The 17,092-nt window shown below is 48.9% G+C and overlaps 1 protein-coding gene across 7 annotated transcripts in view; it reads right to left on the bottom strand.

Annotated features, from left to right (window-relative positions):
• The window catches only part of TSPAN4 (tetraspanin 4), a 400,378-nt gene that overhangs the window by 264,900 nt on the left and 118,386 nt on the right, over nucleotides 1-17,092 (bottom strand). For 2 of the 7 annotated variants that reach the window (XM_082761011.1, XM_082761013.1), the window contains exon 3: nucleotides 1,798-1,856. The exons of 4 other annotated variants lie outside the window; for them this stretch is intronic. The gene's annotated coding sequence lies outside the window, so the exon portion shown is untranslated. Of the gene's footprint in view, nucleotides 1-1,797; nucleotides 1,857-14,072; nucleotides 14,174-17,092 lie in introns of all 7 variants that reach the window. One more of the 7 variants, XM_082761010.1, reaches the window with a different exon arrangement.

Genomic DNA, 17,092 nt, shown 5'->3' with positions numbered 1-17,092 from the left:
CCGAGAAGAATCAAAGCCCAGGTAACTGAGATATTCATCTCGGGAGTAGAAGACAACAGGTTCAAGCTGTGGTTTGTGGGGGCAAGACAAGCAGAGTCTCGAATATAACGTGGTTATCCCAGGTCCAGAAAGGGCCCTGGGCAGCCTGCCACTGGCAGTACCAGCTGAAGGAGCTGCAGTTCTCTTTGTGCATGTGTGAAAATCTTTGAAGTGTTTGGATTTAACCTGGGTGCAGCAGAGGCTCTGCAAAGTCTTCCCTCTCTCCTGGGGTCAGGCTGCCCGTGCTCAGGGCCAGCTCTGGAGGGATGCGACCCTATCTTGAGACCAGATTGCTCTGAAACAATAAGGCTTTGATCGCAGGCTGCCAAACTCCTTAGAGGGAGCAAGGGAGAGGCTGCAGACTGCTAGGGGTGCCTTTTGCAATGACACAACCTTGTAAAGTACATTAAAGTTTTCTAATTCTTAAAGGCTTCTTGAGATGAGAAAAACCTACTCCCACCCAGCTCCAACTCCAGTAACCTAACAAGAAGCCATGCATCCTGCGAGAAGATCCCTTTTGTTCTTCTGTAGCAATATTTTCCAACGCTTTCTTCTTTGCCTCAAAACAAATCACTAAGAATCCTACCCCAACCCTGTGAAGGTTGAATTACCAACTTACCTTTCTCTATTATCTAGGTTGCATTAATTATACTGAGCTAAATGGAAGCAATTATTTAATTAGCACCAACTGCTGTTCGCCCACATAGTATAGCAGGAGCATTTCAAGTTATCCACAGGCCAATTACCTGCTGAATTGCACGGCACCTCATCACAAACTATTACAAGTTCAGCACAAAACTCCCCAGACAGCACAAAGCTCTCGGTTTCAGAAAGCTGCGACGCCAGCGCAGCGAGGCTGAGCAGGTTGCCACTTAGAGCTTTGAAATAGCAGCTCTTACCTGAAAGGAGGTTGGCTATTTTATAAAACAATAGAACAGTTCACATCCCCCCCATCCTGGCCCTCTGGTGGCTTCTGTGTCTGTCCTCTGGAGTGCATCCTCTCATCTGCACACGCAGGAACCCACTGAGCTCCTCCTGATCAGCTGAGGACCACTGGATGGCATGATGCCAACCTCAGAGGTGGCTGAGGAGGAGCTGCACCTTTTCCCCAATAAGCAGAGAGAGCTCAGCTCGAGGTGCCGTTGTCAGCAATGAGAGGTGAGGGGATGTGCTGCCAGCCTGGGAGGAAGCCCGAGTCCTTCAGCCAGCCCTGGAGGCCAGGAGAGCCTCCAGAAGCCAGACACAGAAGCCACCACAGGGTCAGGGACACTGTGTGTGTGGCACGGTTCCGCATGAAGAGGGCCCACAGAACCCCTTACTCCGAGGGGACAGGATGCAGCACAGCACACAGGGACGTGGGGAGGCCCTGCAGGGCTGGCAGGGCTCGCTGCCTCACCACATGCAGGAGCAGAGCGACTGGAGACCACCAGGTCTTCCAAAAGAGCATCGGTAATCCATCAGCAAGCGCTCGAACAGGTCACTGGGAAGGGAACATTAACTCTGGCCAGGGAATCACTTAGTGAGCAATTCCTGGCTTAATGAGGTCTATCTGTACTGTCACTGAGGACAGTTCGTTGAAGTCGGCAAATTTTGGTAGGGAATTACTTTCATTAATGCCTCCAAAAAGAGATTTCTCCTACTCTCCATAGGTAGCTGTGCCTGGGAGGTTTCTGTCGGCAGGCACCTTTGAAAAGCACCCCCGCGAAAATCAGCCACCTCTCCTGAGGGACAGGGGACGATGAAAAGCCGAGACCTTACCTTGGTGGAGTTCAGATGGCCAGAGAATGGGACGGCCACTCCTAGGGATCACACCGAATCTGCCAGAAATAAATACTCCAAGTGAGATCCCAGCTGTATGGAGATCCCCAGGGGAGTCCCCAGGCTAAGGAATCAGTAGGTAATGGGGGAGAAGAACAGGATCCTAACGAGGAGCATCAGAAGAGCCTTTGGACCTAAGCTAACAAATCCACCACAGGAACACCACAAGGCTGCCTCTCCTTCCTCTTTTCCTCTTCCCGTTACCTAAAATCATTTCTGGGAACCAGGTGCCCTCCGAGTGTTTGTTTGATCAGCACCTTCCTTACCCTCTCACTGAAAATACAGGAATATACAGGGAGTAACCACATTCTGCAGAGAGCAGTGGGAGGGTGCTGAAAAATTAACATCCTTTTCTTTGCCACTGTGCACCCAAAACGCAGTCACAGTGAGTGTGCCTGTGAGGATGCAGGCGGGAGAGGTGGCACAGCACACGCCGTGGGAGCGTAATGCTTTAACAGACTGCAGATCCACCTGACCTCCAGTTAATTGACTGCCAAATCATTAAAGATCTGGGAAATGAGGGCCAGGATGAGCCTCTCATTTGCTATCACCTTCATCAGCGCATCTTCTAACAGTCCCGGGGCTGCATTTTACAGGCTACTAAAAAAGGAAAGGCAGCCGCTTTCAGATTTATGGGGAGCCAGGGGAATCTACCGAGTGCCACCTTCCTCCTTTCATTCCTCATGCCACTGGCATAAATTGGGTTCCCAGCCTGCTCCCTCGCTCAACAGCCCTATGTATCCTGTGTTCATATATCTCCCTCTCTGCTAGTTTTTAATACCATTTACCAAGACTCATTTATCCTCCGCTGCCTTTCTCCCTTCAGGGCCCTGCCTACAGCCCAATGGGAACTCAGAAAACCACAAATTCTGCCTTTTCTGTTTACGATAGCAGGCCCTTAGCATAGGGCTGCACTCAGCCTTCCCAAGTGGGACGCTCTCCATCAGAGGCTAAACCCAGCTGCTATTTCAGCTGGGATGCTCACAGTGATACACATGCCTTCCTCGTACCACCAGCGGCTCAGGAACGAAACAAAAGGTTAGTCAGAGCCAAGTTTTTCCCATGTAGTAGTGCCAGGCCAGAAGGGCTGGTTCTTAAGAGATGATGACAGTGTAAGGATACAAAAGTGTTATTTTCCTGGCAGGTATTTGCTACTAATTTACTGTGTTTTTTGTTTTTTTGTTTTTTTTTTCTGTGTTATGTTTTACAGCCTGTAAATCGAGCTGTTGGAGCCTCAAAAGCACAAAGGTACCTCATACAATACCCGAGCTCAATTCCTGTAAGAAGTGCCCCAAGGCCATTTGATGGCACGAAGCAGCAGAAACACTTACCATCAGGTGGCCTTCTCAGCTGCAGAAATTCACACCACAAGCTACTCGCCAAAGGTGAGTCTGTCAGGGCTGGAAATAATATGCTGGGAGAAGAAAACCCACTGGCTGTGGGTCACTGCAAAGGTGAATGTTTTGGGGAACAGCTCCATACAGGAACCAGCATCTCAGCCACAGCCTGGAAACAGACAACACTCGGGGCTTCCTAACAGCTGGGTGTTGAAACACCTTTTAGATGTTTCAGCCTTGCAGTCCTTCAAAACTAGGAGAAATCTCTGACAGAATCATAAGGAAATGTGCCAAACCCTAAGAAAACTGAAGTCTGAGAGAGGTGGTAACCCGACTGCTGCCATCAGCAGGAGCAAGGTGTTGCATGAGGTGAGCTGCGTGCAGCTCTGCACAGCGTGGCCATACGAAATGGGCTGGAACTACTGCAGCAAGGCACATCAGATCTCGTTTTGATAGAAAGGGGGATATGCCGAGGTCCTACGCAGGTCTGTCATATCAGCGAGACACAACATCAAACCTCAGGAAAGACGCAAATTATGATCCCAGCTTTTAATGCTGCAAACACTAAAAGTGCTAAAACACTGCGTAAGTAGGAACGTATATAAAGTGTAAATGGATAAAGTATTTGCCACAAGTATTAACACCACTTGGTGAGCACGGTAAACCCTATCTTGTTAGACAAAAAGTAAAATCCTTGCTTAAGCTTTTAAAAACTGACCAGGGATTTAGAGAGGTAGATTCCCAGCATTATTTGAAAAGAAGATCTTTGGAATTATTTCATGTTTCACATCATTAAGCAGAAGAATTCAAAAGCAAGATAGAGAATAAAGCAAGGGAGATAAAGCGATCTGCCCAAGGTCACCTGAATATTTCTCTTTATGAGACGAGACACACTCATTTTGACTCAACTCTCTGCCCTGACCAGCGAGACGATCTTTTCTCTGACATTGTATCTTGGGGTGATTAAGAGCATACGCAGTACTAATGTGCGAATGCAAAATCTGTCTTCCTTCCTGAAAAATGCATGCAGACACATCTCCTGACTTACCCCAGTAACTACACGCTACAGAAAAAATGGGGTGTGCATAAATCAGAGCTGAGGCAGCGTAGTGCTACGGCTGTGCCCTGTCCCTAAGAGAGCCCACAATTTTGGGTGGAATAAATGTCCCCATTATATTTATAATGAAGCTAATCAATTTTGGGATTGTAAAATAACCCTGCCCAGAATTTTGATGAATCGCACGACACATCTTCCAAGGATCCTATTGTTAAAGATGCCTTTTTTACTGGAATTTCAATAATTAATCATGTTTGGGGGTAGTTTTATTTCTGTGTGGCTTATCCTTTGATGATCTAATTTACATTTATAATGATCTATTCCCCCGTGGATTAATTGCTCATGTTATTTTCTCTATTAATCAGACGTCAACATTTGCATTACAGATGACTGTTTGCATTACTTTCATACTAAATCTGGCAGCATGGTACTTGATAAACGCTCAGTTCTAGGGGTGAATTAGTGTCTCAGCCCTTTTAAACAAAAGCATTAGTAGGATCTTGCCACTCTTTTGAAGTAGCCTGATGGTTTTGCAGTATTATCCACATATATGTGTTATTTATAAGAATTTCCCTTTTTTTCTGTGAACTGTAAACACACAAATATTTAGTTCACCCACTGCTTTCCGTCAAACCCTGAGCAAAGGGAGGAGAGTTGCAAACATGAGGCCACCACAGGCTTTCTTCCCAGGTCCCCACGTCCCTTTGGAAGAGTTTCACATGTCCCAAGGGACCCAGAGGAGTTGCAGCCTGCAGCCTGCTCCCAGGCGGGTGGCATTACATCCAGCCCCGATGGGTTGCTCACAACCCCGTCTCCAGGCGAGGCTCTTCACAGGTCCCTGACAGTCCCACAGCAGCACGGTCACACCACATCAGGCTGAAGAGACATGCTGCTTCTGCCTGAAAGCATCCCTGGCACCAACAAAAGACGTGGGATCCCCTGAGTAGGGGACTTGTGAAGCTCTGCCAGCACCCACTTTTACAATGGAAGAGACCACGGATATGTGAAACACGAACTAGAAGCATAAGCAAATGGCATGTCACAGACATGGTGGGAGCCATACTTTTACAGCACAAGGAAAAATTCCCAAAGGATCCCTCCCATGTGGCTGAAAGTCCCAGCTGTGGGCTCTCATCTCCTCTGTGTCCTTTCGCTGGTGCTGCAGCTGCTGTTCTGCAGTCTGCCAGAGAGAAAGCAGTTCTGGGCTTGCAAATTTTCTGTCATGCTGGGAAGGTCGGTGTTACCTCCACAGTCAGAGCGGGAGGGATTGGTACCTCCCTGCCCAGCCCCACAGAGGAACAAAGCTTTTCCCTATCCCGTTAGAGAAAAAAATCCATTCTGTTGTATGGCAGTTCACGCAACATTTCTAATACTTCAACAAGTGTGATTAGACCCACAGTGAAACAAGGCCAAGTGGTGAGAGATGTACATGTCCTAAAAAGACTTCGTGTTCTCGCTTCATTCTGGGAACCACACATAGCTGGTTAGTATGGCACAGCTCCCAAAGCACACGAGCATGTACCGATGCCACGCAGCAGAGCACGGGCAGATCTGAGCCCCAGACTTGAGCAGAGCCCTTACTTCGTATGATGACAGACCCAACTGTGAGTGAGCAGGTAGCAGTAGGTAAGTCCAATTAAAAAAAAGAAGTGCATAAATGTCATCAAATTTCTCCGATTCCCAACCAGCATTATTTTATTTTGCTGACATAAGGAGGGCTGCTCATGGGGTATATGGGTTGGTAATGTCTTGAGGTGGCCTTCATTGAGAACACCTTCAAATCAGCCAGCTCAGCATAAAGGATTTGCTGCAGGACACGAAGTATTAAACTACTGCCTGACAGACACTCCGCCCAGCGATAGCTGGGAAAGGTACTTCAGTAACCCGTTCACGGAATGCCCCCATTTTCCAGTCCATGAGCACGGTCCCTCCCTTGGCTTCACGATCTGGTTAGCAGAGCTCAGCAACCCTAATTAATTTGGGACAGAAATCATACTTTCACATCTGCTGGTAGGTGTTGTGCAGAAGGCTGCTCATTTCACAACATAAAACTTTCCACACGCATCTCATTCCTTACACCGTGCTGTTGGGCTCGGTCGTTCCCGTTTTGTATCGGTTCTTCCCCGTGTCCCCATCCCTTTCAAACTGCGCTGTCGGATTTCATCATATTCCTAGGATCATTAAGTACCTGAACGGTAAACATCCGTATTCTCTGCCACAGGAGATCAGGGAGAAAATAGTGCAAGGGAGGTGAGAGCAGCCCCCTTAACTAGAAAAGAAAGCCTGGACTTGTGCACAGCTCCAAAACTTGTGCTCTCGGGCTGCCATAATGACATACTACATCCCATTAATCTGCAATTACACGCTGACAGGGACTGTCAATCTAACACCACAGCCATTCAGCAGAACTAAATGTACCATTTCTGTCCCCAACGCCGTTCTGATGACTAAAACTCTTCAAAATAAAGTTAAATGTGGTATTTAATGGGGCAGGGAAGATTCCAAATTCTGAATTAAGAAGGAGAGAGATTAGAGCGTTTACAGCCTCATCACATCTGTGACGGTGAAGCCTGAGAAAACAAAAGGACTCTGCAAGAATACACGCAGGCACAGAAATCATCTGCTAACCGCCATACCAAACTTCATCGTTTGTTCTCACAAATCCCCCTGGTACAACCAGCTTTTTGTTATCTCTGTGTGCTCACTGCACCTCCGAGAGGCTGTCCTCAGCTCCACCCAGCCCCGAGTGCCCCCCGCTGGGACTATCACGCCTGCCCCCAAAGCACATCCCCTGATGGTTCATGTCACTCAGCTCGGCCGAACAAGAGGTCAGCACCCAACCACGTGTCCACAGCTGAGACCCAACAGTGTTTTAACATCACTGGGGGCTGAGGTGAGATACGAGTGAGAGAACACCCTGGTCCAGCAGGCAGAAACCCGGCTGAGACTCCCTGAACCTGTTCACACACAAAGACATGCCCTATACACGCTGCAGTGCCGCTGACGTTATCACCCTGCGGTGACTGCTGGCTCTCTGCTGGTGGAAGCATTTGAGCGAGTGCTGCTGGGTCCTCTTTGGGTAAAATCCATCAGAACAGATCAGAGCGAGAGCTGTAAATTGTTTACATTAAGCTGATAGGTTTGGCTTCCCGCAGCGTGCCTTGCTGTCAGATCCGTGTGGGGTCATCAGCTGAGAGGTAGCGAAGGGGATCGACATCCTAGCTGCACGCAGCTGGAGCCAGGAGGGGACATCTGCTCCTGGAGGCCCCGTTCCAGGACAGCACGCCCACTCCAAGGGATGAGAAGAAGGTGCCCACGTGCCATTTTGAGCAGAAATTGCATCAATCGAGCAGGCAAATCCCACCTTAAGTAACACCATGAGGCTGCAGGCAGGGCTGCAGTCGGGCAGAGCACTGGAGCTAGTTCTCCATGCAGCCAGTGGAGCCAGGCAGCACACGAGCATGACTTACCCACCGCAAATCAGGTGCCCAAAATAGCTGGACTGGAGCACTCCCTGGATCAGATGCTTGAAGTTTAGACAGCTAAAGACAGATGAGATGAATTCCACTTTGATGAACTGAGCCCTGCCACGATGGGATTCAGCACTCGGGGCCTGCAGCAAAGTATCTACACCATAGAGTTATGTTAGGGTTCCTTCCCAAAATTGCTTTAAAACGTATTATGATGTTTCACTGTCAGTGAAATTCAACAACTTTATTTTTGTCTACATTTTAAGTGTTAAAAATTTAAAAATCCAAGCAAAACAAAGAACCACAGACACCCAAATGAGCACAGTGCTCTTTATAACAGGCAGCATCACAAAGCACAACAGAGAGGGGCCCCTCGAGAGGCACATGGGTACACCTACCAGGATGAGCTGCTGTTCCCTGCCCTTCCTGCCCCCACACAGCTGGTAGCTCAGAGCTCCCACTCCCAGGTGAAGATTCAGTACAAACTGCATCTTGTGATAGGATCCTCTCCGAGTTTCACTTTGGCAATGGCACAAACCTCACTCTGAAGAAAATTAACCTCAGTAAATGAGTTTGCTGAGCACCCCTGCTATCTAAACAATTACGTTCTCTCTCTTTTAATCAGCTCCAATATTTGGACATCCTTTTCTCATTCTCAGGATTCATGTAAAGAACATAAATGCAAGGTGTTTAGGGCTCACAAAAACATCTGCAGAACTCGGCAAGCCAATTTTCACACACTTGGGACACCTGCAACTGCCTAGTGGCTTAAAGTGCAGTGGTGAGAGGAGAGCAATCCATCAGACCCGTACCAACTAAGGAACAACCAGACATAACACACCACTAGACCTGGACATCCAAGCCCCAGGTATCCAAATTTAGCAGCTATTCAACAGTCTGAGCCAGGGCTGCTGCCCAAGGGCCTGGCAGGAGCTGGGCACCTTGCACGGGGACAGGCTGCCTACAGGAACAGCCTCCCACCTGCACAGGGGACTTGCTGAGGAAGCAGGGCTGGTGCTGCCACGTGCAGAAGCACCACAGCAGTGCAGACGTGCACCTGCCCTGGAGCTGCTCCACCTTACACCAGAGCTAGCCAAGACCTGATGCTTCATCCCGAGCCCCTGGTAAGCTCCCAGCACTCTCCCCAGGGCACTTTCTGCTCCCAGGATACACAACGCTGAAGCCATCCACATCCTCCAGCTCTTCTGGAGAAGTATGGCCAAAAAAAAAAAGAGAAAGGAATATCTCCACTGGTTTGAGTTTTGTTACAAAAGGAACGTGAAGGTGTTAAACCAAAAGGCCTTGATACTCCATCTGAGAGAGACTATTCGTTCTCCCTGAGATCAAACAGCACTGGCTGCTAACGGAGAATATCAAGGAAACTAACACCACTTGCTTGGTCTTCGGGAAAGGTAATACTTATTAAATGTCAAAAGGCAAAATATTTTATTTCTATATATATACACGACAAGGCTGCACTATCTAACAAGCTGCTAGACATTTACGTCCTTAAAGAACGCAGGTAGCTACAGCATAGAAAATGAGGATGGGGAGTCTAAAAAGATTTATTTTTCCTTCCCATACCAGCTAGCTCCTTCCATAGTTGAAATTTCATTCTGTTTTCATGTTTGCCTTACAAAAATCAGATCTGTGATGTCTGGCCAAGACGGTTTTAAGACGATCACAGTCAGCCCATCCAAAGAGGGCGAGTGGTGCAGAAGTCTGCTGAAACGGAACTCAAAGGGCATGTTATCTCTTGTGATAGACAAGATACTCAAAAATGTCCTAAAAAAGAAAAATCTGAGGTTCGTCAGTCCTGCTGGCAGCTTCTGGAGCATATCCTCTTGTGTACGAACTTTAGTACTGGAAACCGTGAATTGCCTAATTTACCAGGAATAACCACCTGCATAGGCAGATGATTTCCAGTAATAGAAGGAAACTTAAAATAGCAGAAAGGACACGTGGAAAGCCATTCAAGGTAAAGCAGAGCAAAAATACAAATCAAAGACAAGATGACTAATTTAATATAGAGAGTAGTTAATCACTGCCACAGATTACTAAGCTGCATGGTACTGTCTCTGTCCTTCAGATCTTCACTGGCAGCGGTATGGTTTCTGACAACACAGGCCAGCAGAAATCAAAATGAAGGGCTGAGCACAGGGGGGTTAGAGACCCTCGTTCAGCAAGAAGTTAACTAGAAAGGCCAGGTGATTGTAATAGCTCCTACAGGACGCCTATTAAGCTTGTTTGTGTTTATTAAAGCCAGTCTGCTTCTTCCAAAAGAAGCAAATCGCACCAAGCGTAAAGCAGTACAGCGTTATCAGGACAGCAGAGCTGGCCCGGCAGCAGGGGATGAGGAACAAGCGCAGTGGCTCCCATTTATATTCTACAGATCCAAAGGTCGGCCAGCTCCTTGCATAATGTCAGACGGTAGGCATTAGTGACAAGGACTCGGACAGCCAAACAAACATATTTTTAGAATTAGCAGGCTGTGCTAATTGAGTGTATATTTGTAAAAATCAATACAATTCACCAGAGGGGGAAAGGAGAAGAATAAAAGCCAGGGCCGCCAAAGCACTGCTCTATTTAGATGTGGCTCATGCACGTGGTTACTTTCTCCTGGCAGCAGGGTCACAGATGGAAGGCTTGGGAGGAAGCACAGCGACCGTGATTGATATAATCACGTAACAGCATTGCCAGCTCGCACACATAAATCACAGATCACAGAATTTGCTGCTCGCAGGACACTGCAAGAGTCCTTGATGTATATCAAGGGGAATGCACACACACACACACACACACACGGGGAAACAACGCAAAGGCAGGAGAGGGAAAACTCAAGATCATAAGCAAGGCGGGTGGTTCCCTCAGCTTACAGGGGAAAGAAGGAAAACTGAATCAATGTCTCGGCACAAAAGGAAGCCTATGAAGGCGAATGCTTTTCTACACACACTTGCGAACACCTATCCAACCTTCTCCCTTCTGCAAACACAGGATAAAAGCCAAATGAGATGTTAAATCCAAGATAAGCTTGTTTGGTCTCTCAAGAGCTTAATTACTTTTGTGGAGAACTTCTCGATGGAGCTCACCTCCCACCTGCAGGTAGCTTACGACAGCCCCTACTGGCCTTCGTGCCACGTGTGGCATCTTACTGCTCTGGCTGGCTGAGAGATGCATCCCCTCTGATTGCAAGAGAGCCAGCCAGCTCCCCTCTCCTACAAGTGCAAAAGACGACAAACCTTCCACCTGCATCCAGCACGAGACTTCTCCAAGAAATACACCAGGTGCACGGTCAGGGGAGAATACCATCAGGAAAGCACAGCAAACACAGACATTCTGCCTGGAGCACTTTGCAGCAGCTGTAAGGAGGCGAAGAAGGGTCAAGGGCCAGGCTGCTTTCATCTGGCTCTTCCACATCTCCTCCTGTCTATGCAGCACGGAAGCCCCAGGTGCCCGTGCATCTCCCACCCCTGGCAGATACTGACCGAACCGGGGACTTCAGGGGAAGTTCAGGGCCTGTTTTGGCAGAGACGAGCGCAGCCTTAATGGTGAAGCTCTCAGGAGGGATCCTCTGCCTCAACTGCTGCCCGATGGTGAGCAGCGCCCTACACAACAATGCCCCCTTTGTGCTGCACGGCAACGAGCCTGGATGGTTAACCCAGCACACCCAGAGTGAAACTCAGACTTGCACAGTTAGGAGGCTTCCTCTGAGGCTCAAACACCGTCGCTGAGACCCTGGGCACCCCACAAAGCCCAGCACAGCTGTAAGCGGTGGCTTTGCCTCCTTCTCTGCAGGTGGCCTGGAGCCCTACCGCCAGCTGGGTCTCTAGCAGGCTCTCGTTTGGGTCAGCATCGGTACGACGTGCAAGGAGAGATGCGCTGCTCTCGGTTTGCCTCGTGCAGCTTCCCACCCCACTAAAAATAAACAAACAAACCTGTGGCAGATACTTCTGTACCATGCCGTCCAAGTCTCCAGACCTGAACACATGCACCCAATGGGGACTGTTTTCCTTCTCTGCCTTTTATATTGCCCCACCCAACACCTGGGACAAACTCGAAATACTTTATTTTGTCAAGTAACCAAAACCCACTAGTGGGTCCTGGATCCCAATAGCAATGACAAATTAAAGCCAAATACTCTGGAAATCCTGCCCTCTTCGTGTAAACAGCTTTCAATTTTCTCTGTTTTGGAATAGTAATAACTACTTGATTTTTTTTTTTTACTTTTCAGGTCAAATACTTAAAAAAAAATAAAGAGTTGAAAACAAGAGCAGAGGTTGGTATTTTCACATCACACACAGAGTCCATCAAATTGTAGGCAACGTAATGATTTAAGACCTTAAGCGTCAAGGAGATGTTTCAGTGGGATTGCAGCTAAAAGCACTGGGATGCCATCCAGATGGGCACAGCTCGAGCCAAGACTTGTCAGAGAAGAAATGCCATTTCTAGTAAAGTCAGCAGCAACAGCTTCAGCCATAGCCCTGCAGTTCCAGTCTGCTTCAAGTAGCGAGTTAGATGGCAGTTCACAGGCGGGGTGTGTCAGCGAGAAAAAGGACCCTTCGAGTTTACACTACAGTCCCAGGTAGCTCTGCCTTGACGGTCTCAGGCAACAAGCTCAAGGCTCAGGCTCCCGATCCTCATCTCCTATTCCCCTCTTACACCACCCGCATCCCACACAGGTTACATTACCAAACAGAAAATAGGAGGAATAGGAAGGAGAAGCTTGTGGGCTGAGATAAAGACAGGGAGATTTTGCTTACCAGTTATAAAGCAGACATTACTTGAGAAAAACAATGAATTGCCAATTGAAATAGATTTGGGCAGTGAGAAGCAAACAGACAAACGTTAAGACAGTTCCTTTTGTCTCCCCTTTCCCAGGCTCAACTCCACTCTATCACTCCAGAGCCTGGCAGCACGGGAGGAAGGAGTTTATGGTCCCTCCACAAGAGGTCCTCTCTGCCACTCCTTTCTTCCCAGGTCTTTCCTCTGGCTCCAGCACGGGCTCTCCATGACCAGCACTTGCTTTGGGAATATCCAGCTGCTCCAGCGTGTCTCCTCCATGAGCGCAGGGAACTTCTGCTTCACCATCACAACACCTTCAACCTGGATGCTCCCTCCTTGCTGCTTCTCACTCTCTTCTTTGTCCCCATCCTCTGCTTGTGGGGCGTTTTTTGCCCTTTCTGAAACATATTTGTGTGTTTACATGCTCCAACAGGCTGCTGGGCTCAGCTTTGGTCTGAAAGAGCTCCCCTGAGCATCTCTGGGGAGTAAATTTGATAATCTCAGATAAAACTAGATAAAATAGTCAAAAAAAAAAAGCATTTTAAGAGATTTCAAAACTGCAAACATGTTTTCCTTTTTCAGGACTTGAAACTCCAACCAAATCAGTTAGCCACTGTCAATGATCAGAATGTAGTAAGTACAAAGCACCGACTGCCAGACAGGAATTAAAATAAACAAAACTAAATCAGCACCACATTTTTCATTTCAGGAAGCCATCCTGCCAGAGGAGCACAGCTGCTCAATTGGCCCGGAGCAGATAACTGCAGCACACGGGCCCTGGGACACGCAGCATTGTCAAGCCAACACAAAACGCCGCGGCTAACCAAGGAGCAGCCAATGGGAAGAAAAGGAACTGCAGCAGCAGCAGCAGCTACAAAGACCCCAAAACACACACAAAAAGTAGACAAAAGCCAAGACGCTGCACATTTGCAGTCATTGTTAAAAACTGCCCAGAAATAATTACCTTGCACAATTAGTATTTTTCTCCTAACCATTTTTAATTAAGTTCTTGTTTGAAAAAACATCCCCGTGCTCCAGCCAGTCCTTCCGGCCAAGGGAGAACTGCTCATGGCTGGGCAGTAGCAGCTGCAGACAGGCACTCGGCACAGACAGAAAGAGAGGAACAAAACCTAGGCCAGTGCAGAGGCTTCGCCCTCCTCCCCGCTCAGGAAGGAGACCTCCACAAAGCCCCACTCCTCTCCAAGCAGCAAGGCTGCAGCTCTTCCACGCAGTTTTGAGTCTTCACTGCATCCCAAAGCAGCAGCATCTTAGGAAAGTTCAGAGCAGAAACCTTTTCCAACTCACTCCAACTTCTCTCGCATTACTGTTTTAGCAAAACCTCAGCAGCGAGGACAACCACTCGTACGTGTGGACAAAAAGCCCAGGACCCTGAGCAAAGCTTGTCAGAGCACGTTTAGCATCAGCCCCTACAGAAGCAGAGCAGCCTCCTGCTCAGGGATTTAGTGCAGGACATGGGCATCTGTGCTGCCAAAACCCTGTCTGGGTAAGGGCAAGCCGCTCAGCCCCCCTCATGTCTCGACTCCCCAGCTGTAAGATGGAGACACCAACCTCCTCTCCACGGCTAGGCTGCTGGGCTGACACACCGAAGGGCTGGATGTTGCAGCTAAACGGGCCAAGCCGGCACTTAGAAGAGACAGATTCAGCAAAGCCTTGGGGAAGAGAAAGAGAAGACGTCTTTTAAACACCCGGAAAGATTAAAGAGCGCAAAGCCCGACTCTATGCCAAAGGGAACCATGCTCTTAAATCATTCAAGCACTTCTGAAAACCATTGCTTGATTCAAAGGTTTAAGAACCGTTTGTCTAGCACTTTAAGGAAGAAACAGTACCAAAGAACAATGGGCCTGCTACAATTCAGAGCTGCTGAGACATCTGCTGAAAGCACACTCTCTGTGCAGCAATGACAACAATTCAGTGAGTGAGCAAATGCCTTCAGAGCAGAAGATGATGAGGACACAACAAAAAGGTATTTTGAAAGCCCTACCCATCCCTCTTTTACTCAGCACAATGGTGGGAATTTACTGGCAAATGACAAAAAAAAAAAAAAAAAAAAAAAGCCCAGAAAGCCCAGAGCTGATCAGTCAATAAACAGGACCAAAGACCAGGATTTAAACCTATGAAATAAATAAAAACTATTACACTGTTTGAATTTGGCAGATCAGGCCTATAACTCTGTGATGTTCAATTAACCAGTGGCTTTAATAGGTATTAGCACCTTGAATGCCTTGGATTGCAAAGTGCCTTCAAAGTGCAAACCAGCAGGAGCTGGGGCACTGCTGGTGGAGCAAGACCAAAGCCCTGCTCTCCAGAGCATGTCCTAGGTCCCCTCATACTCACAGAAGGTACAAGGTCATTGTAGCTCTTTTAGTTTGTCAGTCTCTGGGTATTAACTTTTACTGGGGAAAAAAAAAAAAAAAAAAAAAAAGTAACTGCAAAACTTTCCTTTTAGCTCAAACCTCAGAGGCTCTCACTCAGCGCTGGAACTCGAGCTCTGGTGCCAGCCACGCGGACACCATTCCCCGAGCAATGCGAGGTGTGACCATCTGCAGCTCCTTGGGGCAGCTTGCTGAGATGACTGCCCAAATGTAGGCACGGAGGTGAGTGCTGGCACTGCCGTCCAGAGAGGACAGCCAGGAGGGAACAAAGGCAGACTGTGCTGCAAAGACCTGGGTGACACACCACGAGCATCTCAAGGCAGGGATGAAGGAAGGAAGGAGCACGGCTGGCACTAGCATCCTCCTTCCATGGTTTGCTTTCATTTGACCTTTGGTAGATCCCAGCAGACACCCCTCCCATCTGTGCAGGATTCAGTGTGCCTTTTCTGTCTCCACGACAGCCGGGCAGGGACAAAAGCCGAAGTCAAAACAGCTGTCAGCCTCTGCTACCTACAGCAGAGAGGGGCTTTCTGCTTGAGAGACCAGAGCAGCGCGAAAGCCTTGGCAGGAGGCCTACATCTGCCAGGCTCCGTGGCTGGCTGACTGAGAGGGACGGATGTGACAAGGGCAAACATTTCCAGGACACGAGCTGCAAGCACACAGAGGGGCTCCCCACTCACCCAGGAATTGCACCAAGCAATGAGGACAGCTCCGAAGGGGGAAGATGGAGATGCAGCAGGATGGCGGGGGCAGGAGGGCTGGGGCTGCGCAGCGCAGGATTTAAGATCAGCCCGGCGCTGATCCAACAGCCCTGGCTGCATCTCAGCCGAAACTGAGAGACCTGGAGAAGGGAAGTGGGCTGGCCAAGTACCTGCCTTGTGCTCCCTTCTCCAGGCTCCTGACCAAGGGGAGAATCCCCTCTTGTGCTCTCCTCTCTCCTTCTGCCAGCAAAGATCACAAATCGACCCTGTCTGAGTGGCACAAGCAGCCATCCGGGCCACGGGCTGCTCCTCTGAGTCCACATCAGCTCTCGCTCATAGAAAGCTCTGCTAGTAAGCAATAATAAGTCTAAAAAGAAGAAAGATTTTTTTTTTATTGCCTAGCATATGCAAGGCATAACACAGTGAGACAGCGATTTTCAGGAAGCAATGCATCCCCTTCCCTCCCTTCTCTCCTCCAGCCCTGTTCCTGTTGTACTTTCACGTGTCTGTCACTGCAAACAAAAGATATATGCCAAGTTAATGAAACGTCTGGCTTGTGGTGTGGGTGTATAAATGAGCCAGCACAGCCCCTGTGTGCTCAGAGGAACTTCAGGAAGCACATTTCCAGACCTGTCAAGACTCATTTCTTTTAGAAGGAATAAAAGATAGCTGACATTTCTTCCCCTTCAAACAAGAAGAAAAAATAGAGAAAGGAAAATACACTAATCACTAAAAGGTAAGGAGAAGTTCCTGACGGGCACCCTCCTTCCCTGCTATCACTACGAGGATGAGGGATGTGCTGGGAGACCCTTGCGGCTCCTACAAGGCGGTGCTGTGCAAACAGAGGGCACCATGCAGCCCCCTCCCGGCTGCGTGCCGGGAACAAACGAGGGAAAAGCAGCATCCAGGGGGATCTGCCCGAGGTGGCGTGACTGATCTGCAGCAGAGCCAGAGCTCACAGTCACAATCACAGGAAATCCAGATTTCCCCTGTTTGCCTTGATGTTGCACCTGGGAGAGGCTCTGCTTGCCTGCGGTACCTCTGTTAGCTGCCCGGTCTCCTCCTCCCGAAGGCTGCCAAAGCTCCTGCTGATGCTGCACAAGCTGGGAGCAAACAGCCCAGGCAGCAGCGAGGGGCAGGGATGCACTCCGTGGCACTCTGTGGCACTGCCATGTCCAGATGGGTTCCCCGATTCATCTGCACGACCGAGGGGCTTGGCAGGCTCAACCACGCTTCCTCCACGTGGCCAGAGCAGCACCAAGGCTAAGGAACGAGCTGCCACCACGCTGGCTGCGCTTCGGCTTGGGCAGAAACACCTCCAGCTCCACGGGCTGAGGGCAGCACCTGCCCCGAGGCAGCCTGGTGGGCCCACAGGCTGATGAGGGTTGCAGAGACGGTGATGCAACCAAGTGTGAGGTGCAGAAGCCATTCAGTAGCTTTCTATTTCCTTGCAGAGTTTTTCAAAGGTTGCAAGGGTCTGGCTTGCAAAAGCCTC

Source organism: Aythya marila (genome assembly GCF_965140915.1).
Source record: "Aythya marila genome assembly, chromosome: 5".
NCBI classification, from domain to species: domain Eukaryota; kingdom Metazoa; phylum Chordata; class Aves; order Anseriformes; family Anatidae; genus Aythya; species Aythya marila.
This window is presented reverse-complemented; position numbering and strand designations above follow the sequence as displayed.